The sequence below is a fragment of the Sinohyriopsis cumingii genome, chromosome 18 (assembly GCF_028554795.1).
Source record: "Sinohyriopsis cumingii isolate HCF-2022 chromosome 18, ASM2855479v2, whole genome shotgun sequence".
Taxonomy (NCBI): domain Eukaryota; kingdom Metazoa; phylum Mollusca; class Bivalvia; order Unionida; family Unionidae; genus Sinohyriopsis; species Sinohyriopsis cumingii.
The window spans coordinates 13,601,562-13,620,446 of NC_142978.1; the positions used below are offsets into that span (position 1 = coordinate 13,601,562).

General features: G+C 35.1%; 1 protein-coding gene across 1 annotated transcript in view; it reads right to left on the bottom strand.

Annotated features, from left to right (window-relative positions):
* The window catches only part of LOC149776125 (polypeptide N-acetylgalactosaminyltransferase 11-like), a 96,872-nt gene extending 78,442 nt beyond the window's left edge, over positions 1–18,430 (bottom strand). Inside the window, exon 1 of the mRNA XM_089942379.1 lies at positions 18,342–18,430. The gene's annotated coding sequence lies outside the window, so the exon portion shown is untranslated. The remainder of the gene's footprint in view (positions 1–18,341) is intronic.
* Positions 18,431–18,885: the final 455 nt, after the last annotated feature.

Consider the following 18,885-nt stretch of genomic DNA (forward strand, 5'->3'; position numbering starts at 1 on the left):
ATTGGAAGTCAGATCAGCACTGTGGTGGCAATATTGGAAGTCAGATCAGTGCTATGGTCGCCATATTGGAAGTCAGATCAGTGCTGTGGTGGCCATTTTGGAAGTCAGATCAGTGCTGTGGTGGCCACATTGGAAGACAGATCAGTGCTGTTTTCATTAAGTTCTAACTAGATATAATAAGAAGACTTTCATTGAAAACCCAATTTTGATATGACCTTTTATTCAGAAGTTGAGATAACAAGATTTAAGTGTTGCCCACTGTAGTGGCCATACTGTATGTCAGATTGGCACCAATTTCATTCAGGATCAACTGGACATCATAAGAAGTATTTTGGTGAAAATGCTATGTCAATATGGATTTCTGTTCATGAGGAGTTGTGATAACACGATTTTCAAGGTGTCTGCCATGGCAACCATAGTGGATGTCAGACTGGCAGATTTTTATTTACGACTAACTAGTCATCATAAGAAGCATTTCAGTTGTTGTTGTTGTTCTAGAGTTTAACGCCATTTTTCAGCACAAGATAGGCTATACATGGCAGCCAGTATAACTGCTGGAGGAAGAACCTCAGAAAACCCAGGGAAGAACCACCAACTCACGAGAAGCTACTGGCAGGCTTTCCCACGTACCCACGCTAGCTGAGAAGCATTTTGGTAAAAGTAATCATTCAGAAGGAGTAGCTACAAACACAGTATTCAAGATGACTGCCATAACAGCCATACTGATCTTCAGATCAGCAACATTTTCATTTAGGACCAACTAGACATCATAAGAAGTCTTTCGGTGAAAACCCCACACTGATATGATGATCCATTCAGGAGGAACAGAAATAGCAAGAGTTTCAAGATGGCTGCCATAGTGGTCATAATGGACAGCAGACTGTCACCATTTTTATTTAGAACCAAGTAGACACCATGACAAGTCTTTAAGTGAAATCCAGTGTTGATATGACCATCCATTCAGGAGGTTTAGTGATGACAATATCTTTAAGATGGCTGCCCAGGTGACCATTTTCATTTAGGACCAACTAAATGTCATAAGAAGTCTTTCAATGAAATCCAGTGTTGATATGACCATCCATTCAGGAGGTTTAGTGATGACAATATCTTTAAGATGGCTGCCCAAGTGACCATTTTCATTTAGGACCAACTAAATGTCATAAGAAGTCTTTCAGTGAAATCCAGTGTTGATATGACCATCCATTCAGGAGGGATAATGATAACAAACTTCATAGTCACCTCAATAAAGGTCAATATTCCTGTCAACAAAGGTTTGTAATTGTCATATTACTGGTACATGATTTAATGCAAAATTTATTAAATTTAACTTGTTCCAGTAAAGTAAACATACCACATTCAACTGTTCATGACACAAAACTATGCACTGACATAATGAATGTGCAATATCATTAATTAAACAAAATCCCAAAAGTCATCACTTCAGCCAATGAAAAGCATCTCTAATGTGAATTATGTACATGTAACACTGACTCTGCTGTATTTAAATTGACGTTTAAAACCTGTGAGGATTACAAGACATAATATATCTTCACAAGGAAATAAGTCTGTGTAGTTAAACTAACCAGACTGTAAACATGATGCATTACAATTAATCTTATACTGTGTTTTAACATAAATCATTTTACATGTACAACATTCCTTATCCAGACTAAGCTACAGTATGTAGAGATGTAAAATAGAATTTCTAATGGCCTTGAGAATACAAAGATTTCAATGAAGCATCTTACAGAGCTGTTTGTTTGCATGCATCACTTTTTTAATGGCAAATAAAATTTAAATCTATCATATAACAATTTATTTTTCCTGTCAAACTTAACTTTTGAAGAGAACATCAGTTGGTTTCAATGCTGCAGTTTTTTTTAACAACCCATTTACCACAAAACACACTTACTCCTCTAAATGTATCAAAGTAAAATGAACTACAACTAATGAAATCTGTCATATATCAAGTGTTTATATTTGAAAATAAAACATTCATTAACAGATTGACCACATGCACATGGTTTTAATTATAGTTGTACATATGGAGACCGGTAATGCCAAAGTGTGAATATTTTTATGAATTAGACTGACACTGTTAAACTGACCATTAACTTTTATTCTGGTATTTCGTCCATTATTTTTATTTTCATAATGCCTATGGTACGAAAATTATGGGAATATGAAAGGATGATTTACTGAAAAAATACAATGAAACTTAGATTTGTGTTTGTAAAACTAAATGAAAAATTCTAATATTAATAAATATTTCAAATATTGCTACAACTGCAAGAATCAGATCATCTCTATGTGTTTAACCTTGCACAAATGATTTAATTTGTTTACCCCTTGTGTGTACAATTTTCTTTAACCATGCTAACAAGGTTTCTTTTAAAGAAGTTAGAGGTAAACATTTTACTAAAAAGCCTGAAAATCAAATCAGGTTATCTAATAAACAGACAAGCATGGCTGCCAAATTTCTGTTTCTTTAAAGTGGGTCTTTCTTAATCATGTCAACACAGTTCATGTAAAAACAAAAACTAAGTACCAAACATTAGACCATAAAGTTGTGTTTCCTATTGTACTGTACAAATCAATTTTTGGAAGTTCTTTTTCTGACTTTTCTTTTTAACCTCAGGGGGAAAAAAGTTCTAGGGTTGGCAATGAAAAACAAGGATGATCAGCTGACTGGAACCACTTTTTGGGGGCCTTCCAAACAAGTAAAAATCTGAACTAGATTTTTGTTTTGTAAAAACAATATGCCACCAATGCAGACAAGTACACCAAAATGTCTCAGGAAAATCTCACCAAAATGTCTCAGGAAAATCTTAAAAAATGCAGACTTATTTGACATAATGCTATAATATGATGAAACCCAAATCAGGTAATCTACATACATACATACATACATACATGCATGCATGCATGCATACATACATACATACATGCATACATACATACATACATACAAGCATTGCAAATTTCATTTTCCAGGTAACATACATACATACATACATACCAGCATTGCAAATTTCATTTTTCAGGTAACATACATACATACATACATACACATGTACGTGCGTGCGTGCCTGCATGTATATATACATACGTCCACATACACACAAATACATACATGCATACATACATACATACATTGTAGGGGCCCCAAGTGGTCAAGTGGTCTAAAGCACTCTCCGTTACAGATCACTGCTATCTCACCTGTCTGCGTGGGTTCAAGTTTCAGATTCAGCCAATGTGGGTATGTGAGAAAGCTTGCCAGTAGCTTCTCGTGGGTTGGTGGTTCTTTCTGGGCTTTTCCCGGGTTCTTCTCCACCATTAATACTGGCCACCATGTAGAGCCTATTGTGTGCTGAAAAATGGTGTAAAACCCTACAACAACAACATACATTGTAAATTTTATTTCTCTGGTAATATACATACATACAAACAGACAGGCATAGCAAATTTCATTTTTTTGGTAATCCACATACACAGAAACAGACATAGCAATTCCATTTGTCTACCTGAATTATTCTTTGGCTTACTTATACCAACAAGGATTTCATCCAAAAACTACAAAAGTTCAAAACTTATTTGTAAAAATTTAAAAATTGCTGAAATGGCCTGAAAATCTAATAAGATCTTCTACATATGAAAACAAATGTGCCTATAAAATGCATTTTCCCGAAATCAAGTAGTTTTTCTGTATAAGTGCCAGCAAAGCTTTTATCAAAGACATCTATACTCTGAAAAAATTCCAAAAAATGCATAAAAATTTGAAAAAAAGTTGTAATGGCTTAAAATCAATCAGGTCATCTACATAAGTATACAAATATTCCAGTCATTTATCTACACTGTTTTTGTGCAATAATGCTATGCAAAAAGAAGCTTCTCTTTTCTTTTTCTATAAACAACTCAATTTTCTAAGCTAAACAGAATTCCATTATAAGCTGGAAAAATTCAGTCTCTTGCAAACTTGAAGGAATATATAAAAAAAAATACACATTATGTTCTGAAAGATAACAACAACTAGACCTCATTTTGTTTTGGATCAATATATAGAATGGGCCCTCAGGTGACCAAAATATGCGTTCTTTCTGGAAAGGTGTCTTTTATAGAGAAGTCAATTTGGGCAGCTTTCACAGCATTCATGTCTTGAACATCAGAATGTTTAAATGTGATTTTATTATAGTACACTGATATTGGAGCCACAATGCTTGAGCTGGAAGAGTGTCCGACTCATTATCCGAGTGTCCCAGGTTTGATACACACCCAAGCCATCCCAGGTTGGCAGTCTTTGTGTTTCCTTGGAAAAAACTCTTAGCTCCTGTTTCCTCTGCTTGGTATAGCCTATAATGTGCTTAATGTGTCATTAGTATCAACAACAACTAACAACAAAAACAACACTTGCATTAATAACAACCAAACGGCTCATGACACTGGAAACTGTTTGAGTTGCAATCAGGAAACATTACTGAGTGTATACCACTTGAACTGCCGAACCTGAACCATTGACAACTCATAGCAATGACAGACATAGAAAAACCTAGGTCTCAAGTGGGCCTAATCAGCTGAGTAATTGACACTATCAGCTTGTAAATGCAAATTCCAACACATCTTGAAACTGCCAAGAGTCATCTATATTACCAGAATTATCTCCTGGATCACTCTTTGCCTGACTCATCATTTTTAACCTGTTTACAGCCCTATCCTTCAAGTGTATAAACTTACTTTACATTGTAACAGGATTTAATGTGTAGTTAACATGGATTCCTGGGCTTGCCCATACTCCCCTGGGGCCTAAACCCTAGAGTGAAGATTTGAAATGATTCCTGGGATTGAGACCCAATGGAGCTGCAGTGATTTAGTTAAGGTGCTGGACTTGTAAACTGAATGTTGCAAGTTGAATTTCTACCATATGCACAGCTTGGATTGACTACTGAATTTCTCCGGAGTTTTTTCCAAAGTCATGGATCTTCATAAATAAATCTGGATGTGTTTCAGGAGAAAGCATATTCATGTTTTTAAAACAAATTTATTAAAACCTAACAATTAAAAAGAAAAATTGAAAATAATATTCAAAATTTTCAAAGTTTTCATTATTTTTAGCAAAAAGTCTCTGCAGATATAAATATAAACTTGGACATGGTTCTACAACAAATTATGTTCTTCTTAAAGCAAAATTCTTTTATTGCACATAAGTAAATATGAAATGAATTTCTCTGTTTATCAGTGTGCATCTGGGATGATTTATTTCTTTGGTGTAGATGCCTTAATAGCCAAGTCCACACATCTTTTTCTCTAATCAGAGATTGACAACAATTACTTGGACTATTATTAACGTCTTTTACAACTGGTTCAACAATCTGGCTTACTTGGACTTAGCCCTCTATGAAGTGTTTTGTCTACAATGCTTTTGTTTATTTCCATTCATGTAACTGTCCTTCGCTGTGTAGAGGAAACCAAAGTGAAGGATAAATTCATCAAGGTGTTTTATATTATGTCTTTTATATGCTACATGCGGTCATCCATCCCAGCGTATATTGCTTGCTCTTCCATATTATGCAGGAGACTTACAGGATGTTTGCTTCTATGTGCCATTTCTACAAATTTGTATGCAATTTCTACAAGTCTGTCTGTATACAATTCTGCAAGTTTGTTTATATACAATTTCTGCAAGTCTGTATGCAATTTTCTACAAGTCTGTATGCAATTTCTACAAGTTTGTTTAAATACAATTTGTACAAGTTTATCTGTATGCAATTTCTACAAGTTTCTCTCTAAGATTTGAGTGTTTTGAGTAGTTATTTGTGATAACCAGCTTGCCCTTCCATCATACATAGCTGGTTAGAGTAGTTATTTGTGATAACCAGCTTGCCCTTCCATCATATATAACTGATTAGAGTAGTTATATGAAATAACCAGCATGCCCTTCCATCATACATAGCTGATTAGAGTAGTTATTTGTGATAACCAGCTTGCCCTTCCATCATACATAGCTGGTTAGAGTAGTTATTTGTGATAATCAGCTTGCCCTTCCATCATACATAACTGATTAGAGTAGTTATTTGTGATAACCAGTTTGCCCTTCCATCCATGGTTTGAGCTTTAAAGATGGTCTTTCATAACTGTCCAAATACCAGATGCTTTCACTTTTTAAAAATTTTATAAAGAACTTTGAGTGAGGATTTTCTATTTCTGTTGTTTTCGAAGCTTCCAAGTTTTTCAGAAGTTATGGTTTCAGGGTTTGTACTCTCCTCCCTTCAGCCATTTCCTGTTGGGTAGGTTTTTTGTATTTGTTCCTTATTTCCTTCAGATTTGAACCTTCAGAGTCTTTTCTCATGGGGTTGTTTGACAGTTTATTTTCTCTGGTTACGTTTACTATATTAAATTATTTTGTACATGCCTGTTGCTATGCTTCATTCTTGTTTTGTTTTTGGATTGCCTTTAATGGATAGATATTCTTCAAAGCTATTTTATTAATGACAACCTGTTTTATGGTTTGATGCAACCATGCGCATGCAGCATCTCTCTCTCTCTCTCTCTCTCGTTTACATTTTTAATTTGCACATATATATATATATATAATAATAATAATAATAATAATAATAATAATGCTTTATTTATAGAGGGTGACTCATTAGTCAAGGACTATTCTCCCTTGAAGCCCTCTTAAGGCGAGTATAACAATGCACATTATATGAAGATAGCAATAATTAGTGTTATTTTAACATCTTTAGTATTAAAATACTAAATTCCATTATCTATTTGAAACACATACATGGTCATGATATCTTTTCTTAAATACTATAATATTTTCAGCAGATTTTACATGTATTGGAAGCTTATTCCACAGAACTGTACCAGAGTACTGAAAACTCTTTTTAAATTGCTCTGTTCTTGGTTTTGGTACTAGAAGGTTTCAATGTGATATTGATCTCAACTGGTATTGTGTTGATAAAGGCCTGAATAAGTCCTGAAGATACTCTGGTGCAGTTCCATGTAGACATTTATATAAAAGAACTAATTGTGAAAATCTATCCTGTCATATATTGTGAACCATTTGAGTTCTGTAAATAATGCTTTTGAGGTATGATCAACAGATGTATCTAAAATTACACGTGCTGCTTGTTTCTGAAGTTTATAAATCCTGTCAAGCTCAGATTTAGCACAGTTTCCCCATACATTAGAACAATAATCCATTGTTGGAAGAATATATGACTTGTAGTATAGATTTCGAGTTTCCATAGGTAAATATTTCTTGATTCTGCTGAGAAGGGCAATTTTGGATGACAGTGTTTTACAAAGCTTATCAATATGGTCATTCCATAATAAATTATTATCTACAGACACACCTACAAGCCTTTCATGTTTGACATTTTCTAATGGATGATTATTTATTGCAAGAGATAGTTCTGGGTTCCCTGACTTGTGTAGCTTTTTTGATGTCCCCAAAATCATACATTTTGTTTTACCGTCATTAATTACCATCCTATTTTGTTGTGCACAGTTCTGGACTCTAACAAGGTCTGAGTTTAATCTCATTTTGATAACTTCAGTATCAGAACTAGATGTATAAAAGGTTGCATCATCTGCAAACAAATCTGTATTTATGGATTCACTATTTAATGGTAGATCATTGACAAAGATAAGGAAGAGGAGAGGGCCTAAAACTGAGCCTTGAGGGACCCTTGAATGAATAGTGCAAGTTTGAGAGCTAATATTGCCAATGCTTACTAGTTGAGACCTTTGGTTTAGGTATGATCTAAACCAGTTTAAAGAAGGATTGTCAAACCTGTAACCTATATATATATATATATATATATATATATATATATATATATATATATATATATATATATAGTGGGGGGGTATTTTTCTTTTTGTGTTGTGTGTTTTGTTTTCAATTGGTTAGTTAATGATCTAATTAGTTTTGTTCCATCACTGGCTAATCATCCGAATTAGTCTAGTTTGTGAGGTCTTCAATTTTTAATGATGCAGCAGTGATGTTTTTCCGCTTTGTTACAGCAGTTTTCATTCCTTCTGTTTTTTGTGTCTCCTGCTCTGTATTTTTCAGCAATGTTTGGCAGTTCCTATTTTTCTACTGTTGTGCTTTTTTTCCATTTGGTTATTTCTTTTGGGGGTTTTCAAGATTTGGAATTATTGTCAAATCACTCCTGTGTGTTATCCTCTGCATGAGCTACAATTCTTGGATTCCTGCCCTCCCTTTGGTCTTCTCCAATGAGCATGATTTGTTTAATTGTTCATCTTGGCTCAGTTCTGTTGTATTATTTTACTTTCTGGGAGTGCAGTGTTTTGGGTCATGCCTATTTGAATTATTATTGGTGATAAATATTACATTTACTTCCAAAAGAGGCCCATGTGAGCCTGATATGACTCTCCTGATAACTGACATAATTAAGCAAACGACAACAAATTTATAGATGTAGTGAAACAGTGGAGTGGAAAGATATGTTTTAGCACTTATTTGCCACACTTGTTGTTATTTTTGTTTTTGTGGGGTTTAACATCATTTTTCAGCACAAGATAGGCAATACATATTGGCCAGTATAACTGGTGGAGGAAGAACCCTGGAAAAGCCCAGGAGAAACAACCCTGGAAAAGCCCGAGAAGAATCACCGACCCACGAGAAGCTATTGGCAAGCTTTCTCACGTACCCGCATTAGCTGAGTATGAGACTCAAACCCACATAGACAGAGGTGAGATGGCAGTGATCCATAATAATGAGCGCTTTAGACCACTCAGCCACTCAGGGCCCCTATTTGCCATAATATATTACAGGCCTGAAAAATATGTTTCAAGTGTCATGTTTTTAAACTTGGACTAGTTAGTCAGAATGCGATTTTTCATAAACTTGTTTTTCCATCTCCATTTACTAAAGGTGAACCACAGTCACAGGACACAATTTTATTTCTCCAAGAAAAAACCTATGCTTCAAATTAGTGTTAGCAATGTAAAATTTATTATGGTGATCTTATGGATGAAAAATCCTCACTTTGAGCCCTGATACCTTGCTGTAGATTTGAACCTATCATGATTAACACCCAACCATACCCATTAATGAACCATGCTTTATAGTCTATGTCCTGTGGCTGCTAAAAGTATTGGGAGAAATATTAAATGAACCATGCTGTATAGTCTATGTCCTGTACCTGCTAAAAGTATTGGGAGAAATATTAAATGAACCATGCTTTATAGTCTATGTCCTGTAGGTGCTAAAAGTATTGGAAGAAATATTAAATGAACCATGCTTTATAGTCTATGTCCTGTAGCTGCTAAAAGTATTGGGTTAAATATTAAATGAACCATGCTTTATAGAGTATGTCCTGTAGGTGCTAAAAGTATTGGGTTAAATATTAAATGAACCATGCTTTATAGTCTATGTCCTGTACCTGCTAAAAGTATTGGGAGAAATATTAAATGAACCATGCTTTATAGTCTATGTCCTGTACCTGCTAAAAGTATTGGGTTAAATATTAAATGAACCATGCTTTATAGTCTATGTCCTGTAGATGCTAAAAGTATTGGGTTAAATATTAAATGAATCATGCTTTATAGTCTATGTTCTGTAGATGCTAAAAGTATTGAGTTAAATATTAAATGAACCATGCTTTATAGTCTATGTCCTGTAGATGCTAGAAGTATTGGGTTAAATATTAAATGAATCATGCTTTAAAGTCTATGTCCTGTAGATGCTAAAAGTATTGGGTTAAATATTAAATGAACCATGCTTTATAGTCTATGTCCTGTAGATGCTAAAAGTATTGGGTTAAATATTAAATGAACCATGCTTTATAGTCTATGTCCTGTAGATGCTAAAAGTATTGGAAGAAATATTAAATGAACCATGCTTTATAGTCTATGTCCTGTAGATGCTAACAGTATTGGGTTAAATATTAAATGAACCATGCTTTATAGTCTATGTCCTGTAGATGCTAAAAGTATTGGGTTAAATATTAAATGAACCATGCTTTATAGTCTATGTCCTGTACCTGCTAAAAGTATTGGGTTAAATATTAAATGAACCATGCTTTATAGTCTATGTCCTGTAGGTACTAAAAGTATTGGGTTAAATATTAAATGAACCATGCTTTATAGTTTATGTCCTGTAGGTGCTAAAAGTATTGGGTTAAATATTAAATGAACCATGCTTTATAGTCTATGTCCTGTAGATGCTAAAAGTATTGGGTTAAATATTGAATGAATCATGCTTTATAGTCTATGTCCTGTAGATGCTAAAAGTATTGGGTTAAATATTAAATGAATCATGCTTTATAGTCTATGTCCTGTAGATGCTAAAAGTATTGGGTTAAATATTAAATGAACCATGCTTTATAGTTTATGTCCTGTAGGTGCTAAAAGTATTGGGTTAAATATTAAATGAACCATGCTTTATAGTCTATGTCCTGTAGGTGCTAAAAGTATTGGGAGAAATATTAAATGAACCATGCTTTATAGTCTATGTCCTGTAGGTGCTAAAAGTATTGGGAGAAATATTAAATGAACCATGCTTTATAGTTTATGTCCTGTAGGTGCTAAAAGTATTGGGTTAAATATTAAATGAACCATGCTTTATAGTCTATGTCCTGTAGGTGCTAAAAGTATTGGGTTAAATATTAAATGAACCATGCTTTATAGTCTATGTCCTGTAGCTGCTAAAAGTATTGGGTTAAATATTAAATGAACCATGCTTTATAGTCTATGTCCTGTAGGTGCTAAAAGTATTGGGTTAAATATTAAATGAACCATGCTTTATAGTCTATGTCCTGTACCTGCTAAAAGTATTGGGTTAAATATTAAATGAACCATGCTTTATAGTCTATGTCCTGTAGCTGCTAAAAGTATTGGGTTAAATATTAAATGAACCATGCTTTATAGTCTATGTCCTGTAGATGCTAAAAGTATTGGGTTAAATATTAAATGAACCATGCTTTATAGTCTATGTCCTGTAGCTGCTAAAAGTATTGGGTTAAATATTAAATGAACCATGCTTTATAGTCTATGTCCTGTAGATGCTAAAAGTATTGGGTTAAATATTAAATGAACCATGCTTTATAGTCTATGTCCTGTAGATGCTAAAAGTATTGAGTTAAATATTAAATGAACCATGCTTTATAGTCTATGTCCTGTAGGTGCTAAAAGTATTGGGAGAAATATTAAATGAACCATGCTTTATAGTCTATGTCCTGTAGGTGCTAAAAGTATTGGGTTAAATATTAAATGCCTAAAATCTATATCATCATAAATATTTTGTTGACTATGAAAAAATAAATGAAATGTGATCTGGTCACAACAGTCAGAAAATCTGGAATTTGTTTCTCTGTTGTTTAATTTTTAATTTTGTTCTATCATCAGACTGAAATTGATATCATTAGGTTCATGATGGTAATTAAATTCAGAAGTGGCTTAGGAGAAAGGCACAATGGGTTATTACTTGTCTATTTTTATTAATAATACCAAATATAAATCAAACAATATGAGTGACTACCCAAATTTAAGAGCCATAATTACATAATACCAAAGCCAACGAAGGAATTATTTAAAAGAATTTTTCAATATACTGGTCCACTGGTATGGAACAACATTCCCAGTGCCATAAGGCAGGCGTCACTGGTCAACAGTGAAATCATTACTGACTTGAAAAGGCCCTAATCTGTAGTATTTTGGTGTGCCGAACACGAATATAACCGTGAAAAATTTGTATTGGCTCTCGTTTTGAAGATATTCATATACCTCATTTTCTATGTTTCACTGTGTAAATTTCTCCAGTAGGACTGCAGCAACATCCGGAATAATGATGTAACATTGCATAATACCATCATGCTCACATCTTCCACAGTTGATTGCATCATTTTCTGATGCAATGCAATACTAATGCCATGCGGCTGCTGAAGTAAGTTGACGTCAGCAGTGTACTATACATGTGTAGGCCTATTATACTAATGCCAGGCGGCTGCTGAAGCTGACGTAAGCAGTGTACTATATAAAGCCCAATCAGATAGGTTCAGCATTTAAAATATTTTAGACGTTGTGCGAGACAGTTCAAGCTACTGTTACATAAAACTTATTATTTTATCCATTTACGTACAATAAAGAACAGTAATACCTCGAAAGTGTGTTAATACCGCGGACAATTTTTGCTATATTTGTGGGGAAGTGACATTTGCCAACCAGAAGAAAAGTATCAATTCTCAAGTGAAGAAGGCATATCATCTTTACTTCGGATGCAAGGTTGGTGACCAAGACAAGCCTTGGGCTCCGCATATATGCTGTGCTACATGTACAACACAGCTTTCACAGTGGTTGAATTGCAAAAGGTCATCAATGCCGTTTGCAGTCCCAATGGTGTGGAGAGAGCCAAGCAACCACCTAAATGACTGTTACTTCTGCTTGGTTCCTCCTCTTTCCGGCGGAATAACGAAGCGAAAGAAGTCGAGAATAGTCTACCCAAACATTCCGTCTGCATTGAGACCAGTTCCACATGGTGAGGGACTTCCTATTCCAGAACCTCCAGCAGAATATTCTCTTGATTCATCCGACGAAGACAAAGGTGAGTCGACCTGTTCTTCTCCTGGTCCATCAGCATGCAGTGATCCAGATTTTCACTGTGGTGCATCATCAACCCCACAAAGAATAACACAGGAAGAACTAAATGACCTGATTCGTGATTTGGACTTATCAAAGAACAAGGCAGAATTGCTAGGATCAAGACTCCAACAATGGAATCTTCTAGAAGATGTCACAATTACTGCATATCGAAAGCGCCACCAGCAATTGGAGCCTTTCTTCAGAAAGGAAAGTAATCTGATATTCTGTTCCGATATTGAGGGCCTCGTGAATGCTTTAAAAATCACTCATGACCCACAAGAATGGAGACTATTTGTGGACTCTTCGAAACTGAGTCTCAAGGCTGTGCTTTTGCACAATGGAAACATTCTTCCATCTATTCCAGTAGCGTATGCTGTCCACATGAAAGAGACATACGATAACTTAAGGCAGCTACTGAATTCCATTGAGTATAACAAGTACAGCTGGCACCTCTGTGGTGATTTGAAGGTAGTTGCCCTTTTAATGGGACTGCAGCAAGGATATACAAAATACATGTGTTTCTTATGCGAGTGGGATAGCCGAGAAAGGGAAATGCACTACATGAGGAAGGAATGGACTCACAGGCAGAATGTAGCCATTGGAGAGAAGAATATCCAACACCCAGCTCTGGTTGAGGCTCAGAAAATCTTGCTACCACCCCTTCACATCAAACTAGGTTTGATGAAGAACTTCGTGAAAGCCATTGACCGGACTTTGCCAGCATTCCGATACCTGCATGAAAAATTCCCTCGACTCAGCGAAGCAAAGATTAAAGAGGGAGTTTTTGTGGGTCCTCAGATTCGAGAGCTTTTCAAAGATGACCGGTTCAACAACTTGCTGGAAGGTGACGCGAAACAAGCATGGAATGCTTTTCGCCTAGTTTCTACAAACTTCCTCGGAAATGTTAGGGCAGAAAACTATAAGGAACTAGTAGAAGACATGTTGATGAAGTATAAGAAACTTGGCTGCAATATGTCTCTAAAGATTCACTTCCTTCATTCCCATTTGGATTTCTTTCCTAGCAACTGTGGTATTGTTAGTGATGAACACGGCGAACGTTTTCATCAAGATATCGCAACAATGGAACAAAGATACCAGGGAAAATGGTCCACTACAATGCTGGCTGACTACTGCTGGACACTCCTCAGAGATGCTCCCGAACAGCTGTACAAGAGACAGGCGAAGAAATCTAAGATGTAGTCAATGACTTGATTTTTTATAGGTAGGCTATTACAGTTGACCTTTTACTATTGGAATGCATTTCGTTATGTAAACATTAATTTCTTGCAGATTACAAAAAAACTAGAGCCAATTTTGCAATTTGACTGTCATATTCGTGTTCAGCACATAAAAATTGATAAGAATTGACTAATTTTATTTCAGTAACATGACTTTTGTAAAAATTTGTTGTCCAGTGCGTCCTACCATTTCTTCTTTTCATAATTGATGTCTAAAATGGTTTGGACTTTGGATTTGGACTTTTTTTTAATGCTGAGTGCCAAGTGAGGCAGCTGTTAGTACCATTTTTGAAAGTCTTTGGTATGACTCAGCCAGGGATTGAACCCATGACCTCCCGCATCCGAGGCGTGTCTAAAATGGATGAAATCTTACAACAACTGAACAATTCTAGTAATACAAACATTTGCCTGCTTTTCTGTACTTTTGCATCAATTTCACAGTTGAACTTTTCAATGCAGGATGATATTATTTTATATATGTTTACGTGTTCAAAGCTGCCTTTGCATGTGTTCCTGGTTTGATATTTTGATTTAGTGTCCAGCCTGATTTTTCACATTAAGTTGTATATACTGTATATATTGTACATAACAGCTAGAAGGCCTCAAGGTAGATTAGTTTTGTAAATGACTTACCTTCTCTAAATAAAGTCTTTATTGTCATTATTATTATTATTGTTATAACATTTCCTGCAGGAAATGCCTTACAAAAATAAATATACACATCCTTACATAAAAACAACAAATATTTCAGGCATTTGAATGTATACTACCATTTTATGGTTTTAGTGGCTTTTAAGTTTTGATGGGCAATGAGATTACTGGCATTATCAAATGCAACAGATACATCCAAATACAACAGATATATGCAAACACAACATATACACCAAAATAGAACAGATAAATGCAAACACAACAGATACACCCAAATACAACAGGTAAATGCAAACACAACAGATACACCCAAATACAACAGATACATGCAAACACAACAGATACACCCAAATACAACTGATAAATGCAAACACAACAGATACACCCAAATACAACAGGTAAATGCAAACACAACAGATACACCCAAATACAACAGATACATCCAAATACAACAGATATACCCAAATACACCCAAACACAACAGATACACCCAAATGCAACAGATACACCCAAACACAGCAGATACACCCAAATACAACAGATACACCCAAATACACCCAAACACAACAGATACACCCAAATACAACAGATACACCCAAACACAACAGATACACCCAAATACAACAGATACATCCAAATACAACAGATACACCCAAACACCTGTTTTTAAGCATAACACAGCCAATTCATTCCCAATATTACATATAAAATATCAGTTTACTTAAAACTTTAGCTTCTTTTTTTTAAGCACATAAATTCAAGCAAACCCTTTATTTAATTTTATTTTTTTTATGTTTTCTTCAGCTTCAAATTACAGATTATTCAGTTAATCCCTGATGTGTATTATTCTGCTAATTTACATAAATTGTATTCAAATCAATGTATCCAGAATTCTTTAAAAAAAGAAAAAAGAAATAGTTCTCTATAAATCTTTTCTGGATGGGAGAACTCTCTTTATAACACAAAATTTGTGATTCTCAACAGACTTATTGATGACAAATGCTGACCAAATGACAGACATGAGCAATATAGCCTATGTGTGGGTTTCACTAGCAAATGTCATTTTTGGGCTATATGGCTCATCAACTTGGGCATATGCATCCCCAGAGATGTAGTTGTGACTTTGCCAATGACCCCATATTTGCATTTTTTTTCTAATTCCAATCTATATTGGGAAAAACTCCAAACTCAGCTAAGGTTCACTGTATGCCCTCTGGTCATAAAGAATGTTAAAACCATTCCAGATTGTCTCTTATAAAGATAACTTCCGTTTTGATGAGATTTTTATAAAACCATTCCAGATTGTCTCTTATAAAGGTAACTTCAGTTTTGATGGGATTTTTACTGCATGGTAGTAAACATGGAAACCTAATGAGAGAACAAGTTTGCAGTTCCCTGTGTATACCACTTGCACTGCTGTAAAAAGTATTCTTTATCAACATAAAACAGCATGTCATTCCACACCAAACTGCAAAGTTCAGCTGGTTCTGTCAGAATATAGCTGGATGGTTTTGACAATTCTGTATTGGTCCGGGGCCATAAATATACACTAATCTGTACTTGCTAAAGATGTCAGGTAAGCAACAATAAAACTTTCGTGCAGCCATGTTTTTTACCTGACAGTGTACAAATGGCCTGTATGAAGTACCACCCCAACTATATTGGGTCTAAGACATCTTTATTAAAAGTAAAGGTTTCTAAAAGCAACATGTGTGTTATACTAACAAGTGTCCAAAATGGGGCAGCAATTCCCCTACTTCAGAACACTGACAAGTCACAACTGTTTGGGGTGTCTCATGGTTGGACTTAGACCTAACAAATAATCAGTCAGCTGGCACCATTTTAGGGCATGCAAGTCTTTTTTAATAGCAACAGCCTGTTGGTTCTCTTGGAACAATGGCATAATTAGTTATGTTAATCACTGATCCCTACCAAGGGATGTCACCAATGGTTACAAGAAATACTGAAAAAGAAAGGGAGTAATTCTATTTTCTTCAAAATGAATGAGGTAAATCTGGAAAAAGAAAACATTCATGTGCATTCTAATAACTTTACAGCTGTCAGGTATGAACTTCTAAACGACAGAACCATGCATGGTAATTTCCAGTTTCAAGTATGAACTTCTAAATGACAGAACCATGCATGGTAATTTCCAGTGTCAAGTATGAACTTCTAAATGACAGAACCATGCATGGTAATTTCCAGTGTCAAGTATGAACTTCTAAATGACAGAACCATGCATGGTAATTTCCAGTGTCAAGTATGAACTTCTAAATGACAGAACCATGCATGGTAATTTCCAGTGTCAAGTATGAACTTCTAAATGACAGAACCATGCATGGTAATTTCCAGGCTTAAATTGTCCTTAATGAGGATGAGCAATAGAAAGATTTCTGATGGTGGTGGTTTTTGTCATTTAGAGTTTGACGCAATTTTTCAGCGTATTAGATAACAGCATAACTGGTAGAAAAAGAATCCAGGAAACCCAGTAAGAACCACCAATCTATGGAAAGTTACTAGCAAACTTTCTAAAATACCCTGATCCTGAGACTCTAAACCATGTAAACAGAGGTGATATGGCAGTGATCAGTAAAGGTGAGCACTTTAGACCACTTGGGTCCCCAATTTCTGCTCATAAAGTATGTATGTACATAAGCATCTCTGTCAGCTAAACATACTTTGAAGATAAATATGCCATGCATGTTTCAATATGATATGTACAACAAATTATTCCTAATGATTCTTATAATGCATATGAAATCACCAGGGCACCTGTGATACTTACAAGGAAACATCCAAACTAGACCAATAAATCAAAACCCCAAAATATGCACTGATATTGATGGACAATCTGTGTGTATGTCACCTGTTCATTAAAACGTACAATTTTCCAGCATGCAGATCTGTCCAGAACACACCTGTGTACAATTCAGACACCAGCATTCAGTAACTGTTAGCATGAAATTCAAAATGGTCAAGACACAGAGTTATGCTACTCCAAGTGAATTTACATGTTGCGAAACATATGATTTGATTCAGAAATATTATGCACATGTTGTCAAAAGAACCCTTCAACCGACAGCAACTCAACAGCCATGAGAAATACCCGTCAGTGTGTAAAATGTACACGAGAGTAGATGAGATAAAATAGTTCCGTGTTTTAATGAATAGGTGACAACATCCTATAAACCTTCTGTCAGTATTATTATAGGTGACAACATCCTATAAACCTTCTGTCAGTATTATTACAGGTGAGGGGCTGATTTATCGTCCTACATAAAGATATGTAAAGGGTGGTTTTGATGGGGAGGGTAATTTTAACTTACGAAAAGAAACAAATTCTGTAGCTGTAGAGTGTGGTAAGAGGAGGGAATATTCTTTCATATAGACTAAACACAAAGGCTTAGGGTGAGAAAAAAGGAAGTGGTGCTTTACAAAATGTAGAGCTAGTAATTAAAAAACGCATACAATGTTATACACAGCTCGTATGGATTCATTTGTTCCCCATTTCAATACTTATTCTCGACTCAATGCACGCTTTTCTTTACCCGAGACATGCTTTTCTCTACTCAAAACTAGAACAAACTTGCCATATCCTATAAATAAATACAGTATTTAAATCAACAAGTGATACAAAAGCATATAGGTCACTTCTTTCTGTAACACGTTGGCAAAATACAAGAATCAATCAATGGAGATAGAGAAGTTCATCAGGTCACAATCTGTAACGTTGTTGCATCTTTCTCTCTACTATTTGATTTGAGGAAAAACAATGACTCTTTTCAAGAAGAATAGACTATTAAAGTAATTAGCAAATCAGATCCAGCATTAATACATACGTACCCGTCAATGTGTAAAAATGATATCATGTTTTCAACAGCTGATCGTCGAGAGCCGTAACAACAAATTGCATACAACGTTGACAAATCAAGGTTATGACCGCTTACATCATGCAGAAAACAAAATCAAGTTAATATTGTGTCTATCAAAGAACCGTGGGTACTAGATAAATATCAAAACCCTAATAATTGCATGCATTTCGTTGCTCGGGTTTTGAGTAAGTGTACTCTTTTAAGTGAATGCTTGCAATTAATTAACAATTTTATTATTTTATTTTATCTACCGACTTTTATTTGAAGGGCATAAAGCCACAAAAGACGAGTACACAAACGAAACCAGAACAAAACACTAAACCACACACACATAAACGCGCGCGCGCGCGTGTGTGTGTTAATGACTTGATGATCAACATCATCATAATTAGTGTGCCACTTTCGGCAGCGTTACTATAGATTCTTAGTCTGAATCAGTGGATATGATTATATGCCTTTTGCCATTCGGTGTGTCTAGTTCGAGGTTGAACTCACTGAGGTCCTGCTCCACACTT